Genomic DNA, 15,454 nt, shown 5'->3' on the forward strand with positions numbered 1-15,454 from the left:
CCCCAATGACTGAAGTCACTCCCAGTGACGGAAGTCCCTCGTGAAGTCACACACAGTGATGGAAGGCCCTCTCGAAGTCATCCCACTGACGGAAGACTCCCGAAGTCACTCCCACTAACTGAAGTCACTCCTGACGTCACTCCCAGTGACTGATGTCATAGTCACTCCCAGTGACTGAAGTCAAAGACACACTCAATGTCTGCAGTTACTTCTAATGACTGCAGTCGTCACTCCCAGTGACTGAAGTCCTATTTCCCAGTGCGTGAAGGAACTGGAGGAGAAGGACAGAGAGAGGAGACACAGAATTCCAAGCACCCTCCAGGCTCTTTGGTCTCAGCACAGAAACTCCTGGGAAGGACAGAGGAAGAGGGAGACACAGAATCCCATGCAGCCTCCAGGTCTGTGCTCAAACCAGAGAGCCTCCCGGGGAAAGACAGTGAGAGATGGAGACACAAAATCCCAAGCAGCAACCCCCAGGCTCCAGTGTCCGAGTGTTCGGGCACTCAGGGACCATGGCACTGGAACGACCAGTGCTCAAATGCCCACTGCACTCCAGCTCCAGTGAACTGCCAGCGGCACTGCAGCCCCCAGTGAACTCAGTGCCCGAGGCACTGCAGCTTCCAGTGAACACAGTGCCCGCAGCACTGCAGCCTCCAGTGAACCCAGTACCCGTGGCACTGCAGCCTCCCATGAACACATGCCCAAAGCACTGGAGTCTCTGGTGAACCCAGTGCCCGCAGAACAGCATCCTCCGGTGAACCCAGTGCCCGTGGCACTGCAGCCTCAGTGAACCCAGTGATCCCGGCACTGCAGCCTGCAGTGAACCCAGTGATCCCGGCACTGCATGCCCACATGCACAGGAGCCCACAGCACAGGAGCCTACTGTGAACCCAGTGACCCAGGCACTGCAGCATCCAGTGAACGTGGTACCTGCGACACTGGAGCCCCCAGTGAACTCAGTGACCGCGGCACTGCACCCTCCAGTGAAACCAGTGCCCTCAGCATTGCAGCTGCCAGGGAGCCCAGTGCCCGCGACACTGTAGCCTCCAGTGAGGCCACTGCCCACGGCACTGCATCCTCCAATGAGCCCAGTGCATGCGGCACTGGAGCCTCCAGTGAACCCAGTGCCCGCGCCACTGCAGCCTACAGTCGGCCCAGTGCTCACATCACTGTAGCCGCCAGTGAGCCCAGTCTCCACAGCACTGCAGCCTCATGAGAGCCCAGTGACCGCATCACTGCGGCCTCCAGGGAACCCAGTGCCCGCAACACTGCAGACTCCAGTGAGCCCATTGCCCATGGCACTGGACCCTCCAGTGAGCCAAGTGCAAGCGACTGGAGCAACCAGTTTGCCCAGTGCCTGCGGTAATGCAGCCTCCATTGAGGCCAGTTTCCACGGCACTGCAGCCTCAAGTGACCACAGTGCCCGCATTACTGAAGCCTCCTGTGGGCCTTGTGCCTGCGAAACTGGAGCCTCCAGTGAGCCCAGTGTCGGTGGCACTGGAGCCTCCAGTATACCCAGAGCCTTCGGCACTGCAACATCCAGTGATCCCAGTTCATGCAGAACAGCCGCCATCAGTGAGCCCAATGCCCGCCCCACTGCAGCCTCCTGTGAGCCCAGTCCTCGCGGCACTGGAGCCTCCAGTGAGCCCAGTGCCCTCGGACCCGCACCCTCCAGTGAAAAAAGTGTCCGCGGAACTGCATCCTGCAGTGAACCCAGTGCCCGGGGGACTGCAGCCTGCAGTGAACCCAGTTCAACCGCACTGCAGCCTCCAGTGAACTCACTGCCACAGCACTGCACCCTCCAGTGAACCCACAAGTGAACCCAGTGCCCACGGCACTGTAGCCTGTAGTGAACTCAGTGCTGGCGGCCTGCAGCCTCCAGTGAAACCAGTGCCCGCAGACCTTCAGCCTGCAGTGATCCCAGTGCTTGCAGCACGGCAGCCTGCAGTGAACCCAGTGCTCACGGCACTACACCATCCAGTGAACAAAGTGCCCGTAGCACTGCACCATGCAGTGAACCCAGTTCCCGCTTCGATGCAGCATGCAGTGAACACAGTGCCTGCAGCACTGCAGCCTCCAGTGAACCCAGATCCCATGGGACTGGAACCTCCAGTGAACCCACTTCCCGCAGCACTGCACCCGCCAGTGAATGCAGTGCATGGTGCACTGTAGCCTCCTGTATACCCTCTGACCACGGCACTGCACCATGCAGTGAAACCAGTTCCAGCTTGTATGCAGCCTCCAGTGAACGCATTGCCCGCAGCACGGCAGCCTCCAGTGAAACCAGTTCCGGCGGCACTGCCCCCTCCAGGGAACCCAATGACTGCGACACTGCCCCTCCAGTGAACACAGTGTTCATAGCACTGCACTCTCCAGTGAAGCCAGTGTCCGCGGCACTGTACCCTCCTGGGAACCCAGTGCCCAGGGCACTACAGCATCCAGTGAACAAAGTGCCTGCAGCAATACACCCTCCAGTGAACCCAGTGCCCGTGGCACTGCAGCCTGCAGTGTACCCAGGGCCTGCAGGACTCTACCCTCCAGTGAAGCCAGTGTCCATGCCACTGCACCCTCCAGTGAACCCAGTTCCCACGGCAATACACCATCCAGTGAACAAAGTGCCCGCAGCACTGCACCATGCAGTGAACCCAGTTCCCGCTTCTAGGCAGCCTGCAGTGAACACAGTGCCCGCAGCACTGCAGCCTCCAATGAACCCAGATCCCATGGCACTGGAGCCTCCAGTGAACCCACTTCCCACAGCACTGCACCCGCCATTGAATGCAGTGCATGCTGCACTGTAGCCTCCTGTGTACCCAGTGCCCGTGGCACTGCACCATGCAGTGAAACCAGTTCCAGCTTGTATGCAGCCTCCAGTGAACACATTGCCCATAGCACGGCAGCCTCCAGTGAACCCAGATGCGGTGGTACTGCTCCCTCCAGGGCCCCCAATGCCTGTGACACTGCCCCCTCCAGTGAACCCAGTGCCCATAGCACTGCACCCTGGAGTGAACCCAGTTCCGACTACACTGCAGGTTCCAAGGATCCCAGTGCCCATGGCACTTCAGCCTCCAGTGAACAACGTGCCCGGGGCAATGCACCCTCCAGTAAACCCAGTGCCCGCGGCACTGCAGCCTGCAGTGAACCCAGGGCCTGTAGGTCTCTACACTCCAGTAAAGTCAGTGTCCCTGGCACTGCACCCTCCAGTTAACCCAGTGCCCACGGCACTACACCATCCCGGGAACAAAGTGCCTGCAACACTGCAGCCTGCTATGAACCCAGTTCCCGTGGCTCTGCAGCCTCCATTGATGCCAGTGCGCCCATACTGCACTCTGTAGTGAACCTTGGGTACGCGGCACTGGAGCCGTGAGTAAAGCCCGTGCCCGCGGCATTGCAGCCTCCAGTCAAACACGTGCCAAATGCACTTCAGCCTCCTGTGATCCCAGTGATCCGTGTACTGCAGTCTGCAGTGAACCCAGTGCCCACAGCCCCGCACCCTGCAGTGAACCCTGTTCTGACTGCACTGCAGGTTCCAGGGATCCCAGTGCATATGGCACTGCAGCCTCCAGTGAACAAAGTGCCCGCAGAAATGCACCCTCCAGTGAACCCAGTTCCCGCGGCAGTGAAGCCTGCAGTGAACCCTGGGCCTGCGTGTCTCTACCCTCCAGTGAAGCCAGTGTCCCTGGCACTCCACCGTCCAGTGAAGCCAGTGCCGCGGCACTGAACCCTCCATTGAACACAGTGTCCGCGGCACTGCACCCTGCAGTGAACCCAGTGGCAGAGCACTGCAGCCTGCAGTGAACCCAGTGCCTGAGGGTCTCTACCCTCCAATGGAGCCAGTGTCCCCGGCACTGCACGCTCCAACGAAGCCAGTGCCCTCGGAACTGCACCTTCCAGTGAACCGTGTCTGTGACAATGCAGGCTCAAGTGAGGCCTGTGCCCGCGGCACTGCACCCTCCAGTGAACCAAGTGTCCATGCCACTGCAGCCTCAAGTGAAGCCAGTGCCCGCGGCATTGCACACTCTAGTAAAGCCAGTGTCCGTGGTGCAACACCTTCCAGTGAAGCCAGTTCCCGCGGCACTGGAGCCTCCAGTGAACCCAGTGATCGCTGCAGTGGAGCCTCCAGTGAACCAGGTGCCCGCAGCACTGCAGGCACCAGGGAAACCATTTCCCGTGGCACTGTAGCCTGCAGTGAACCCATTGCCCGCGGCACTGCAACCTCCAGTGAACCCAGTGCCCAGGGCACTACACCATCCACTGAACAAAGTGCCTGTGACACTGCAGCCTTCTATGAACCCAGTGCCCGTGGCTCTGCAGCCTTCATTGAAGCCAGTGCCCGTCGTACTCCACTCTCGAGTGAACCTAGGTTCGGCGGCACTGCAGCCCCCAGTAAAGCCAGTGCCCGCGACATTCCAGCGTCCAGTGAAACCCGTGCACACTGCACTGGAGCCTCCAGTGATCCCAGTGATCCATGCACTACAGTCTTCAGTGAACCCAGTGCCCACAACACTGCACCCTGCAGTGAACCCAGTTCCGAGTGCATTACAGGTTCCAGGGATCCCAGTGCACATGGCACTGCAGCCTCTGGGGAACAAAGTGTCCGTGGCAATGCACCCTGCAAGGAACCCATTGACCGCGGCACTGCAGCCTGCAGTGAACCCAGGGCCTGCGGGTCTCTACCCTCCAGTGAGGTCAGTGAGCCTGGCACTGCAACCTCCAGTGAAGCCAGTGCTGGCGACACGGCACCATCCAGTGCAGCCATAGCCCACGGCACTACACCATCCCGGGAACAAAGTGCCTGCGACACTGCAGCCTGCGATAAACCCAGTGCCCGTGGCTCTGCAGCCTCCATTGATTCCAGGGCCCACCGTACTGCACTCTGTAGTGAACCTTGGGTCCACAGCACTGCAGCCACCAGTAAAGCCAGTGCCGGCGGCATTGCAGCCTCCAGTGAAACACGTGCCCACTGCATTGGAACCTCCTGTTAGACCAGTGATCCGTGTACTGCAGTAGGCATTGAACACAGTGCCCACAACACTGCACCCTGCAGTGAACCCAGTTCTGAGTGCACTACAGGTTCCAGGGATCCCAGTGTGCATGACACTGCAGCCTCCGGTGAACAAAGTGCCCGCGGCAATGAACTCCAGGGAACACATTGACCGCGGCACTGCAACCTGCAGTGAACCCAGGGCCTGCGGGTCTCTACCCTCCAGTGAAGCCGGTGAGCCTGGCACTGCACACTCCAGTGAACCCAGTGCCCACGGCACTACACCAGCCCGTGAACAAAGTGCCTGCAACACTGCAGGCTGCAATGAAACCAGTGCCCGTGGCTCTGCAGCCTCCATTGAAGCCAGCACCTGCCGTACTGCACTCTCAAGTGATCCTAGGGTCCACGGCACTGCAGCCGCCAGTAAAGCCAGTGCCCACGGCATTGCAGCCTCAAGTGAAAATCGTGCCCACAGCACTGCAGCCTCCAGTTTTCTCAGTGATCTGTGCAATGAAGTCTGCAGTAAACCCAGTGCCCACAGCACTGCACCCTGCAGTGAACCTAGTTTTGAATGCACCCAGGTTCCAACTATCCCAGGGCCCATGGCACTTTGGCCTCCAGTGAACAAAGTGCCTGCGGCAATGCACCCTCCAGTGAACCTAGTGCCCGCTGCACTGCAGCCTCCAGTGAACCCAGGGCCTGCGGGATTCTACCCTCCAGTGAAGCCAGTGTCCCTGGCACGGCACCCTCCAGTTAACCCAGTGCCCAGGGCACTACACCATCCAGTGAACAAAGGGCCGGCGGCTCTGCAGGCTCCATTGAAGCCAGTGCCCGCCGTAATGCACTCTCCATTGAACCTTGGGTCCGCGGCACGGCAGCCACCAGTAAAACCAGTGCCCGCAGCATTGCAGCCTCCAGTGAAACACGTGCCAACTGCACTGCAGCCTCCAGTTATCCCAGTGATCCTTGCACTGCAGTCTGGAGTGAACCCAGTGCTCACAGCCCTGCACCCTGCAGTAAACCCAGTTCTGACTGCACTGCAGGTTCCAGGGATCCCAATGCATATGGCACTGCAGCCTCCAGTGAACAACGTGCCTGCGGTAATGCACCCTCCAGGGAACCCAGTTCCCGCGGCAGTGAAGCCTGCAGTGAACCCAGGGCCTGCGTGTCTCTACCCTCCAGTGAAGCCAATATCCCTGGCACTCCACCGTCCAGTGAAGCCAGTGCCCGCGATCGTGCACCTTCCAGTGAACCCAGTTCCCACAGCACTGCCCCCTGCAGTGAATCCAGTGGCACAACACTGCACCCTGCAGTGAACCCAGTGCCTACGGATCTCTACCCTCCAGTGAAGCCAGTATCCCAGGCAGTGCATGCTCCAGTGAAGCCAGTTTTCGCGGAACTGCACCTTCCAGTGAACCAAGTGTCCGTGCCACTGCAGGTCAAGTGAAGCCAGTGCCCGCGGCACAGCACACTCTAGTAATGCCAGTGTCCGCGGCACTGCAACTTCCAGTGAAGCCAGTTCCCGCTGCACTGGAGCCTCCAGTGAACCCAGTGACCGCTGCAGTGGAGCCCCCAATGAACCCAGTGACCGCGGCACTGCAGGCAACACTGAAACGAGTTCAGGCGGCAAGCAGCCTGCAGTGAACCCAGTGCCCGCGGCACTGCAGCCTGCAGTGAACCCAGGGCCTGTAGGTCTCTACACTCCAGTAAAGTCAGTGTCCCTGGCACTGCACCCTCCAGTTAACCCAGTGCCCACGGCACTACACCATCCCGGGAACAAAGTGCCTGCAACACTGCAGCCTGCTATGAACCCAGTTCCCGTGGCTCTGCAGCCTCCATTGATGCCAGTGCGCCCATACTGCACTCTGTAGTGAACCTTGGGTACGCGGCACTGGAGCCGTGAGTAAAGCCCGTGCCCGCGGCATTGCAGCCTCCAGTCAAACACGTGCCAAATGCACTTCAGCCTCCTGTGATCCCAGTGATCCGTGTACTGCAGTCTGCAGTGAACCCAGTGCCCACAGCCCCGCACCCTGCAGTGAACCCTGTTCTGACTGCACTGCAGGTTCCAGGGATCCCAGTGCATATGGCACTGCAGCCTCCAGTGAACAAAGTGCCCGCAGAAATGCACCCTCCAGTGAACCCAGTTCCCGCGGCAGTGAAGCCTGCAGTGAACCCAGGACCTGCGTGTCTCTACCCTCCAGTGAAGCCAGTGTCCCTGGCACTCCACCGTCCAGTGAAGCCAGTGCCGCGGCACTGAACCCTCCATTGAACACAGTGTCCGCGGCACTGCACCCTGCAGTGAACCCAGTGGCAGAGCACTGCAGCCTGCAGTGAACCCAGTGCCTGAGGGTCTCTACCCTCCAGTGAAGCCAGTGTCCCCGGCACTGCACGCTCCAACGAAGCCAGTGCCCTCGGAACTGCACCTTCCAGTGAACCGTGTCTGTGACAATGCAGGCTCAAGTGAGGCCTGTGCCCGCGGCACTGCACCCTCCAGTGAACCAAGTGTCCATGCCACTGCAGCCTCAAGTGAAGCCAGTGCCCGCGGCATTGCACACTCTAGTAAAGCCAGTGTCCGTGGTGCAACACCTTCCAGTGAAGCCAGTTCCCGTGGCACTGGAGCCTCCAGTGAACCCAGTGATCACTGCAGTGGAGCCTCCAGTGAACCAGGTGCCCGCAGCACTGCAGGCACCAGGGAAACCATTTCCCGTGGCACTGTAACCTGCAGTGAACCCATTGCCCGCGGCACTGCAACCTCCAGTGAACCCAGTGCCCAGGGCACTACACCATCCACTGAACAAAGTGCCTGTGACACTGCAGCCTTCTATGAACCCAGTGCCCGTGGCTCTGCAGCCTTCATTGAAGCCAGTGCCCGTCGTACTCCACTCTTGAGTGAACCTAGGTTCGGCGGCACTGCAGCCCCCAGTAAAGCCAGTGCCCGTGGCATTCCAGCGTCCAGTGAAACCCGTGCACACTGAACTGGAGCCTCCAGTGATCCCAGTGATCCATGCACTACAATCTTCAGTGAACCCAGTGCCCACAACACTGCACCCTGCAGTGAACCCAGTTCCGAGTGCATTACAGGTTCCAGGGATCCCAGTGCACATGGCACTGCAGCCTCTGGGGAACAAAGTGTCCGTGGCAATGCACCCTGCAAGGAACCCATTGACCGCGGCACTGCAGCCTGCAGTGAACCCAGGGCCTGCGGGTCTCTACCCTCCAGTGAGGTCAGTGAGCCTGGCACTGCAACCTCCAGTGAAGCCAGTGCTGGCGACACGGCACCATCCAGTGCAGCCATAGCCCACGGCACTACACCATCCCGGGAACAAAGTGCCTGCGACACTGCAGCCTGCGATAAACCCAGTGCCCGTGGCTCTGCAGCCTCCATTGATTCCAGGGCCCACCGTACTGCACTCTGTAGTGAACCTTGGGTCCACAGCACTGCAGCCACCAGTAAAGCCAGTGCCCGCGGCATTGCAGCCTCCAGTGAAACACGTGCCCACTGCATTGGAACCTCCTGTTAGACCAGTGATCCGTGTACTGCAGTAGGCATTGAACACAGTGCCCACAACACTGCACCCTGCAGTGAACCCAGTTCTGAGTGCACTACAGGTTCCAGGGATCCCAGTGTGCATGACACTGCAGCCTCCGGTGAACAAAGTGCCCGCGGCAATGAACTCCAGGGAACACATTGACCGCGGCACTGCAACCTGCAGTGAACCCAGGGCCTGCGGGTCTCTACCCTCCAGTGAAGCCAGTGAGCCTGGCACTGCACACTCCAGTGAACCCAGTGCCCACGGCACTGCACCAGCCCGTGAACAAAGTGCCTGCAACACTGCAGGCTGCAATGAAACCAGTGCCCGTGGCTCTGCAGCCTCCATTGAAGCCAGCACCCGCCGTACTGCACTCTCAAGTGATCCTAGGGTCCACGGCACTGCAGCCGCCAGTAAAGCCAGTGCCCACGGCATTGCAGCCTCAAGTGAAACTCGTGCCCACAGCACTGCAGCCTCCAGTTTTCTCAGTGATCTGTGCAATGAAGTCTGCAGTAAACCCAGTGCCCACAGCACTGCACCCTGCAGTGAACCTAGTTTTGAATGCACCCAGGTTCCAACTATCCCAGGGCCCATGGCACTTTGGCCTCCAGTGAACAAAGTGCCTGCGGCAATGCACCCTCCAGTGAACCTAGTGCCCGCTGCACTGCAGCCTCCAGTGAACCCAGGGCCTGCGGGATTCTACCCTCCAGCGAAGCCAGTGTCCCTGCCACTGCACCCTCCAGTGAACACAGTGCCCACGGCACTACACCATCCAGTGAACAAAGTGCCTGCAGCACTGCACCGTGCAGTGAACCCAGTTCCCGCTTCTATGCAGCCTGCAGTGAACACAGTGCCTGCAGCACTGCAGCCTCCAGTGAACCCAGATCCCACGGCCCTGGAGCCTCCAGTGAACCCACTTCCCGCAGCACTGCACCCGCCAGTGAATGCAGTGCATGGCGCACTGTAGCCTCCTGTATACCCTCTGACCACGGCACTGCACCATGCAGTGAAACCAGTTCCAGCTTGTATGCAGCCTCCAGTGAACACATGCCCATAGCACTGCAACCTCCAGTGAACCCAGTTCCGGCGGCACTGCCCCCTCCAATGAAACCAATGCCTGCGACACAGCCCCTCCAGTGACCACAGTGTCCGTGGCACTGCACCCTCCAGTGAAACCAGTGTCCGCGACACTGCACCCTCCCGGGAACCCAGCGCCCAGGGCACTACAGCATCCAGTGAACTAAGTGCATGCGGCACTGCAGCCTGCTATGAACCCAGTGCCCAAGGCTCTACAGCCTCCAGTGAAGCCAGGGCCTGCCGTATAGGAATCTCCACTGAACCATGGGTCGGCGGCACTGCAGCCCCCAGTAAAGCCAGTGCCCACGGAATTGAGGCCTCAAGGGAAACCCGTGCCCACAGCACAGCAGCCTCCAGTTATCCCAGTGATCCGTGCACTTCAGTCTGCAGTGAACCCAGTGTCCACAGCCCTGCACCCTGCAGTGAGCCCCGTTCCCACTGCACTGCAGGTTCCAAGGATCCCAGTGCCCATGGCACTTCAGCCTCCAGTGAACAAAGTGCCTGGGGCAATGCACCCTCCAGTGAACCCAATGCCCGAGGCACTGCAACCTGCAGTGAACCCAGGGCCTGCGGGTCTCTACACTCCAGTAAAGCCAGTGTCCCTGGCACGGCACCCTCCAGTTAACCCAGTGCCCAGGGCACTACACCATCCAGTGAACAAAGGGCCGGCGGCTCTGCAGGCTCCATTGAAGCCAGTGCCCGCCGTAATGCACTCTCCATTGAACCTTGGGTCCGCGGCACGGCAGCCACCAGTAAAACCAGTGCCCGCAGCATTGCAGCCTCCAGTGAAACACGTGCCAACTGCACTGCAGCCTCCAGTTATCCCAGTGATCCTTGCACTGCAGTCTGGAGTGAACCCAGTGCTCACAGCCCTGCACCCTGCAGTAAACCCAGTTCTGACTGCACTGCAGGTTCCAGGGATCCCAATGCATATGGCACTGCAGCCTCCAGTGAACAACGTGCCTGCGGTAATGCACCCTCCAGGGAACCCAGTTCCCGCGGCAGTGAAGCCTGCAGTGAACCCAGGGCCTGCGTGTCTCTACCCTCCAGTGAAGCCAATATCCCTGGCACTCCACCGTCCAGTGAAGCCAGTGCCCGCGATCGTGCACCTTCCAGTGAACCCAGTTCCCACAGCACTGCCCCCTGCAGTGAATCCAGTGGCACAACACTGCACCCTGCAGTGAACCCAGTGCCTACGGATCTCTACCCTCCAGTGAAGCCAGTATCCCAGGCAGTGCATGCTCCAGTGAAGCCAGTTTTCGCAGAACTGCACCTTCCAGTGAACCAAGTGTCCATGCCAATGCAAACTCAAGTGAAGCATGTGCCCGCAGCACTGCACCTTCCAGTGAACCAAGTGTCCGTGCCACTGCAGGTCAAGTGAAGCCAGTGCCCGCGGCACAGCACACTCTAGTAATGCCAGTGTCCGCGGCACTGCAACTTCCAGTGAAGCCAGTTCCCGCTGCACTGGAGCCTCCAGTGAACCCAGTGATCGCTGCAGTGGAGCCCCCAATGGACCCAGTGACCGCGGCACTGCAGGCAACACTGAAAAGAGTTCAGGCGGCAAGCAGCCTGCAGTGAACCCAGTGCCCACGGCACTGCAGCCTCCAGCGAATCCAGTTCCCAGGGCACTACACCATCCAGTGAACAAAGTGCCCGTGGCACTGCAGCCTGCTATGGACCCTGTGCCCGCGGATCTGCAGCCTCCACTAAAGCCAGTGCCCACCGTACCACACTCTCGAGTGAACCTAGGGTCGGCAACACTGCGGCCCCCAGTAAAGCCAGTGTCCGCGGCATTGCAGCGTCCAGTGAAACCCGTGCTCACTGCACTGGAGCCTCAAGTTATCCCAGTGATCCGTGCACTGCAGTCTGCAGTGAACGCAGTGCCCACAACACTGTACCCTGCAGTGAACCCAGTTCCGAGTGCACTACAGGTTCCAGGGATCCCAGTGCGCAGGGCACTTCAGCCTCCGGTGAACAAAGTGCCCGCAGCAATGCACCCTCCAGGAAACCCTTTGACCCAGGCATTGCAGCCTGCAGTGAACCCAGGGCCTGCGGGTCTCTACCCTCCAGTGAAGCCAGTGAGACTGGCACTGCACCCTCCAGTGAAGCCAGTGTCGGCGGCACTGCACCCTCCAGTGAACCCAGTGCCCACGGCACTACACCATCCGTGAACACAGTGCCTGCGACACTGCAGCCTGCAATGAACACAGTGCCCACGGCTCTGCAGCCTCCAGTGAAGCCAGTGACTGCCATAATGCATTCTCCATTGAACCTTGGGTCCGTGGCACTGCAGCCACCAGTAAAGCCAGTGCCCGTGGCATTGCGGCCTCAAGTGAAACCCGTGCCCACAGCATTGCAGCCTCCATTTATCCCAGTGATCCATGCACTGCAGTCTGCAATGAACCCAGTGCCCACAGCACTGCACCCTGCAGTGAACCCAGTTCCCACTGCACTGCAGATTCCAAGGATCCCAGGGCCCATGGCACTTCATCCTCCAGTGAACAAAGTGCCTGGGGCAATGCACCCTCCAGTGAACCCAGTGCCGGCAGCAGTGCAGCATGTAGTGAACCCAGGGCCTGCGGGTCTCTACCCTCCAGTAAAGCCAGTGTCCCCGGCACTGCACCATCCAGTGAATCCAGTGCCCAAGGCACTACACCATCCCAGGAACAAAGTGCCTGCAACACTGCAGCTTGCTATGAACTCAGTGCCCAAGGATCTGCAGCCTCCATTAATGCCAGTGCCTGCCATACTGCACTCTGTAGTGAACGTTGTGTCCGAGGCACGCAGCCGCCAGTAAAGCCAGTGCCCGCAGAATTGCAGCCTGTAGTGGAACACATTCCAACTGCACAGCACTCCAGTTATCCCAGTGATCGGTGCACTGCAGTCTGCAGTGAACGCAGTGCCCACAGCCCTGCACCCTGCAGTGAACCCAGTTCTGACTGCAGTGAAGGTTCCAGGGATCCCAGCGCATATGTCACTGCAGCCTCCAGTGAACAAAGTGCCCACGGCAATGCACCCTCCAGTGAACCCAGTTCCCGTGGCAGGGAAGCCTGCAGTGAACCCTGGGCCTGCGTGTCTCTACCATCCAGTAAGCCAGTGTCCCTGGCACTGCCCCGTCCAATGAAGCCAGTGCCACGGCACTGCACCCTCCAGTGAACACAGTGCCCGCGGCACTGCACCCTGCAGTGAACCCAGTGGCACAGCACTGCAGCCTGCAGTGAACCCAGTGCCTACGGATCTCTACCCTCCAGTGAAGCCAATGTCCCTGGCACTGCACGCTCCAGTGAAGCCAATGCCCACAGAACTGCACCTTCCAGTGAACCAAGTGTCCGCGCCAATGCAGGCTCAAGTGAAGCCTGTGCCCGCAGCACTGCACCCTCCTGTGAACCAAGTGTCCGTGCCACTGCACCTTCCAGTGAACCCGGTGCCCACGGCACTACACCATCCAGTGAACAAAGTGCCAGCAGCACTACACCATGCAATGAACCCAGTTCCCGCTTCTATGCAGCCTCAAGTAAACCAATTGCCTGCAGCACTGCAGCCTCCAGTGAACACACTGAACGTGGCACTAAACCCTACATTGAAACAGTGCCTCCTTGGGGCGCCTGGGTGGTGCAGTCGGTTAAGCGTCCACTTCAACCAGGTCACGATCTCGCGGTCTGTGAGTTCGAGTCCCGCGTCAGGCTCTGGGCTGATGGCTCAGAGCCTGGAGCCTGTTTCTGATTCTGTGTCTCCCTCTCTTTCTGCCCCTCCCCTGTTCATGCTCTGTCTCTGTCCCAAAAATAAATAAACGTTGAGAAAAAAGTTAAAAAAAAAAAAACAGTGGCTCCGCCCTGCACACTCCAGTGAAACCATTGCCCGTGGAACTGCACCATGCAGTGAACCCAGTTCCCACTTCTATGCAGCCTGCAGTGAACACAGTGCCTGCAGCACTGCAGCCTCCAGTGAACCCAGATACCACGGCACTGGAGCCTCCAGTGAACCCACTTCCCGCAGCACTGCACCCGCCAGTGAATGCAGTGCATGCCGCACTGTAGCCTCCTGTATACCCAGTGCCCGCGGCACTGCACCATGCAGTGAACCCAGTCCCAGCTTCTATGCAGCCTCCAGTGAACACACTGCCCTTAGCACTGCAGACTCCAGTGAACCCAGATCCGGCGGCACTGCCCCCTCCAGGGAACCCAATGCCTGCGACACTGCCCCCTCCAGTGAACACAATGTCCACAGCCCTGCACCCTTGAGGGAACCCAGTGCTCAGGGCACTACAGCATCCAGTGAACAAAGTGCCAGCAGCACTGCAGCCTGCTATGAACCCAGTGCCCACGACACCGAAGCTTCCAGTGAAGCCAGTGCCTGCCATACTGCATTCTCCATTGAACCTTCGGTCCGCAGCACTGTGGCGGCCAGTAAAGCCAGTGCCCATGGCATTGCAGCGTCCAGGGAAACCCCTGCCCACTGAACTGGAGCCTCCAGTTATCCCAGTGATCCGTTCACTGCAGTCTGCAGTGAACCCAGTGCCCAAAGCACTGCTCCCTGCAGTGAACCCAGTTCCGACTGTACTGCAGGTTCCAGGGATCCCTGTCCCCATGACACAGCAGCCTCCAGTGAACAAAGTGCCCGCGGGAATGCACCCTCCAGTGAACCGAGTGAATGCGGCACTGCAGCCTGCAGTGAAACCTGGGCCTGTGGGTCTCAACCCTCCAGTGAAGCCAGTGCCCGCGGCACTGCACCCTCCAGTGAAGCCAGTGCCCTTGGCACTGCACCCTGCAGTGAAGCCAGTGCACACAGCACTACACCATCCCATGAACAAAGTTCCTGCCACGCTGCAGCCTGCTATGAACACAGTGCCCGCTGCTCTGCAGCCTCCATTGAAGTCAGTGCCCGCCGTACTGCACTCTCCATTGAACCTTGGGTCCCCGGCACTGCAGCCGCCACTAAAGCCAGTACCTGCGGCATTGCAGCCTCACGTGAAACACGTGCCAGAGCAATGCAGCCTCCAGTTTCCCAGTGATCCGTGCACTGCAGTTGCAGTGAACCCAGTGCCCACAGCACTGCACCCTGCAGTGAACCTCGTTCTGACTGCACTGCAGGTTCCTGGGATCACAGTTCCCATGGCACTTCAACCTCCAGTGAATAAAGTGCCTCCGGCAATGCACCCTCCAGTGAACCCAGTGCCCGTGGCACTGCAGTGTGCTGTGAATCCAGGGCCTGCGGGTCTCTACCCTCCAGTGAACCCAGTGCCCACGGCACTACACCATCCAGTGAACAGGGTGCCCGCAGCACTGCACCATGCAGTGAACCCAATTCCCGCTTCTATGCAGCCTCAAGTAAACCAATTGCCCGCCGCACTGCAGCCTCCAGTGAACCCACTGACCGCAACACTGCACCCTCCATTGGAGGCAGTGCCTGCCACACAGCACCCTCCAATAAACCCAGTGCCCTCGTAACTGCACCATGCAGTGAACATAGTTCCCGCTTCTCTGCAGCATGCAGTGAACACAGTGCCTGCAGCACTGCAGCCTCCAGTGAAGCCAGATCCCGCAGCACTGGAGACTCCAGTGAACCCACGTCCCGCAGCACTGCACCCGCCAGTGAAGGCAGTGTCTACTGCACTGTAGCCTCCTGTGAACCCAGTGCCCGGGCACTGCAGCATGCAGTGGAACCAGTTCCAGTTTTTATGCAGCCTCCAATGAACACACTGCCCGCAGCACTGCAGCCTCCAGTGAACCCAGATCTGGCGGCACTGCCCCATCCAGTGAACCCACTGCCTGTGGCATTGCAACCTCCAGGGACCAACTGCCCGAGACACTGCCCTTCCACTGAACCCAGTTCCACGGCACTGCACCATCCAGTGAACCCAGTACCC

This window comes from Prionailurus viverrinus, unplaced genomic scaffold, assembly GCF_022837055.1.
Source record: "Prionailurus viverrinus isolate Anna unplaced genomic scaffold, UM_Priviv_1.0 scaffold_71, whole genome shotgun sequence".
Lineage (NCBI taxonomy): Eukaryota > Metazoa > Chordata > Mammalia > Carnivora > Felidae > Prionailurus > Prionailurus viverrinus.